Source organism: Otolemur garnettii, unplaced genomic scaffold (genome assembly GCF_000181295.1).
Source record: "Otolemur garnettii isolate 467f Iridium unplaced genomic scaffold, OtoGar3 scaffold00041, whole genome shotgun sequence".
NCBI classification, from domain to species: Eukaryota; Metazoa; Chordata; class Mammalia; order Primates; family Galagidae; genus Otolemur; species Otolemur garnettii.
The window spans coordinates 12,792,957-12,797,328 of record NW_003852436.1 but is presented as its reverse complement, the minus strand read 5'-3'; the positions used below and the strand labels follow the sequence as shown (position 1 = coordinate 12,797,328).

Sequence of the window (4,372 nt, the reverse complement as noted above, 5' to 3'; positions counted from 1 at the left end):
GCAAACACAAATCACATCTCATCATGCCAAACCTGGGGATGGTATAATTGCTGTTGTGAGCAGGCCACCAGCTGGGGCTTGGAAATGTTTTATCATACACAGTTTTATTGCTGTTATTATACGTGTTGCAATTGGATTTAACTAAGAGCTCTTTTAAAGCATGTGTACACTCACAAAACTCATGAGAACGAAAAGAAAATGTATAGGACACTAATCTCACATCCTTGTATTTTCATTGATAGAACTCCAATCCATGCAGCAGTTTCCAAGATACCTCCAAGGACTTAAATGGTTAAGGCTTCTGACCTGCATAACACTAAGATGACAATTTCTGGTTTTAAAAATTGTCCTTTCCAAGTTAATTCTGGGATTTGATGGCATACTAGTCTTGTGCCCGAAGGAAGGTCATAGGGGAAGAGAGAGGCATATAGGCATTTTAAAACTCGATTTTGATCCATCTCAGAACCCTTTTGCTTGACCAATTAAGCTGACTGAAAATAATTTAGGAAATTAAGCAAAAGCAACATTATGCACAACTGAATTTTTCCTTCTGTACAATCCCAGGACATTCTCTATAGAATCCTAGAATAGCCTGGAATAGCAAGCTCCCGTCTAACTACTTAACAATGCCTCAGGGTCCAACTGGCCAAATGGGATTCAACAGTCCAACAAGGGACTAAGCACCAATTCCGTGCCACATACTGCGTTAGCGGTAAGGAAGGATATCACAGTCACCACAGTACAGCCCCTGCCTGCAAGGAGTTCTCTGAGGGAGAAACCAGTTAGCAAACGGACCATTATGCAGCATGAGACCCACACTTCCTCAGGGGAAAGCTAGAAAGTACAAAGTTGAGCCTATTCAAGCCCTTTGGAGCCTTCATAAGAGTTTGCACGAATCTCTGCTTAGAGCTACCTAGAGTGTTTCAAAATAAGATACAAAACATTCCCATAAATAAATAAATAAAAACAAAAAACCACACCTAATTATCTCTTACTGAGATGTCGCCCCAGATTTGAGTTAGTGACCATTTACTACTTCATAGCAAATGGGTTTGAAAGTTTGCTATGGTTTTCCCGTTCGGACGGTGTTTGATCTTGTTTTTATCCCCACTTAGTTATTTGCTATAATAATAACAACTTGTGGCAGTGAGTTCTCCTGGGTTACTATTCACCCTGAAAGGGAAAGAACTCTTTGTTCCATTGGTTTGGATTCACAGGGAAACCTTTATGCTCCTGTTGAGAGAAAAGCTAAGTGTAAACTGGTTAGCAGCCGCTAAAAGGGGCCATTCATTGCTCTGCTGGGGATATGGACCGGGAGAGGGTCAGGAGCTTTGGCACCTGGTCCCCACTCTGCCTCCCTATAGAAGCCATTCAATCATTCAATATCTTTATCTACAAAAAGAGACTAAAATATCTTTTTTCATAAAAGCAAAATAGCTTTGTGCAGTGGCAGTATTACAGCCAATGAGGTTTATCCAAGGTACAACTATTGCTAAAAATAATAATAATAAAGCAAAATTATCTTTATTTTTGTAAAATTTAAAGAGAAATTAATGTCAGTGTACGTCTACATACACTAACCCCTGGCATTTCTTTCTTTCTTTTTTTTTTTCTGAGACAGAGTCTCAAGCTGTCACCCTCAGTAGAGTGCTATGGCATCACAGCTCACAGCAACCTCAAACTCCTGGGCTTAAACAATTCTCTTGCCCCAGCCTCCCAAATAGCTGGGACTACAGGCACTTGCCACAATGCCTGGCTATTTTTTTTTTTTTTTTGTAGTTGTCATTGTTGTTTGGCAGGCCCAGGTTGGATTCAAACCCACGAGCTCCAGTGTATGTGGCTGGCACCCTAGCCGCTGAGCTACAGGCACAGAGCCACCCCCGTCATTTCTGACAGAAGAATTATAACCTTCACTGCCCACTTAGAGCAAAAAATTAATTTTTCTGGACTAAGGTAGTATATTTTTCTGAATCCCTTTGAAATCGTGATTCAATTTACACAGAGGGAACCGCAACAAATTCTGAAAGACAGAGATACAGCAGTTGGGAGAATCTAATCATAACTAATAAATTTATATGACCTGAAAAGCACTGATGTCTTGGTATGGGTCTGGGGTCAGCTGGGTGCTCTGGTCACAATGGCCCAAAGTAAGTTAAGAGAGGCTCATATAATCAATTAAAGTGAGCTGATAGTTCTTTTGGAATAAGGATATTGACGACATTTCATTCAAAGGATGCAATGAAATGAAAATACAATGCCCATTTTTATCAATTTAGATGATTTATTTCTATATAGATTTAAATTCTCTTTTAATCCTATCTACAGCAATCTTTTTCTTAATTTGGATCTTGGTTAGTAAAGTTTAAAAAATGAAAAAAGAAAAAGGAAATGAAGACTTTGTGTCTAAACATGACTTGTTTGGTAAATAAAATTAGAGAAAATCTGAAAGAAAAAAAACCCTTTTTTGAAAAGACTGACCATGGTTTCTGATTAAAAGCTCCAAGTTCAACTCAACATCAATTATATTCTGTGAAATTTCCAATGTTAGGCAGAGATTTAGCTCATTAACTGGCACAATTCTACAATGGGCAGTCTTGCTCTGGTGGTTTAATACTATTACAGAATGGCATTTATTTAATAGACAGCATGGACTTCATACATACCCATTACCAGTGCCTGAAAATCAAACAACTTTAAACGTTAGCAGCAGTTTCTGCAAGTACAAAAATACACATCTATTTCCTAATGTATGGTAGCAAAATTTATTTATTTATTTTTGTAAAATTTTGTCAAGATATGTTATACAAACTCAAAGCACTTTAGATAAAGCTTCAATCTAATATATTATAGATTGATTAAACATTAAAATGACAAGTAATCCCTTTTCAAATCATACATTATATAATACTTTACAACAACATTCACAAACTTCTCATTAAGTATTATAGGAGTATCTAAGACAGCGGTTCTCAACCGGTGGGTCACGACCCACAAGAACTGTATTAAAGGGCTGCAGCATTAGGAAGGTTGAGAACACTGATCTAAGAGACTATAAACAGTGGGAATGGTTATTAAAAAAAAAAAAAACTTCAGCAATTATTTTCTTCTGTGCTTCAAATTGGGCAGATGACTTCCTATCTGCCATATTAAAGAAAAATGCTAGAACTATTAAATAGTTATAGAGAAGCAATTTCTCTATAAATTGCTGGTAAATAGAGAAGCAATTTCTTCCCAAGGACACTCTAAGAGGTTCACATCTAGCAGTTCTTTTTCAATTCTTTTTTTTTCTTTTCTTTCTTCCTTTTTCTGGTCCCTAGGAAGGATACACATCTTTTGGTTCTGACAGTACTATGCCCTAAGGGTGAGGGGAGTCCCTGCTGACTTATATATTACAGCACAAAAGACAAATATGGATACTTAACAAGTCTTGTGTATGGGTGTGATTAGTTACAGGGTGAACTTGAGTTCACATCTGAAATGGAGATGGCCAGTGACATGAGGAGCTGCTTGGACACAGAGTTCTAAAAGTTAATTACAATGATCAAGTTCAAGGCACATGGGGCCATGTCCCTGAGATGTAGACAGCACTATATAGCTAATACTGAAATAACTTCTGTCTTAAAGAAAATCTTTTTCCCCAATAATTTTAGGAGAACAGGAAAAGAACATTTGATGTGACAGTTTCTTGGTGATTAATAAGAAAAATAATTTTGAATAATCTATTTTATGGAAGAAAGGTCCATTGATGGTAGACTAAGGGATTCAACGGGCTCTAAGCAACCTCTCACAGGTAAGGAGCTAACGTGAAGGAACATGCACGTTCACTTTTAGTGCCACCCCTTCACACGGTTGGCAAGTCCTGATCATCTAATCCCAGGTGAGGACATGTATTGTCGTAGCCTTTAAGTCAAGAGACAGGAGAAATGTCCATGGATATGAAATAAACTAATGGGGTACAAATCATCTATAAACCATGAAACATGGAAGAAAAATATGACAAAACTCCTGGAAGTAAGAAAACCCGGACAATGACTATCTGAGGAAGCCTGGCAGCCACGTGGCTAAATATTCTATTGTGTGACTCCTTATAACTTGAAAATCTCTACATTGCTATCTCAAGGCCAGGAAGGATTCACTCTTGTAATCCTAGCACTTGGGGAGCCAAGGCTGATAGATTCCTTGAGTTTAGTAGTTCAAGACCAGCCTGAGAAGAGTGAGACCCCTGTCTCTATTACAAAAATTAAAAACTAGCCGGATATTGTGGTGGGTGCCAGCTACTTGGGAAGTTAAGGCAAGAGGAACACTTGACCCCATGAGTTTGAGTTTGCTGTGAGATATGATGATGCCGTGGCACTCTACCCAGGGCAACAAA

At 38.2% G+C, this 4,372-nt stretch overlaps 1 non-coding gene across 1 annotated transcript; it reads left to right on the top strand.

The window, feature by feature from the left end:
- Positions 1–1,435: 1,435 nt before the first annotated feature.
- Positions 1,436–1,572, top strand: LOC111725451. The gene has a single exon (XR_002773513.1). It is a non-coding gene; the product is annotated as a U4 spliceosomal RNA (small nuclear RNA).
- The last annotated feature ends 2,800 nt before the right edge of the window (positions 1,573–4,372 follow it).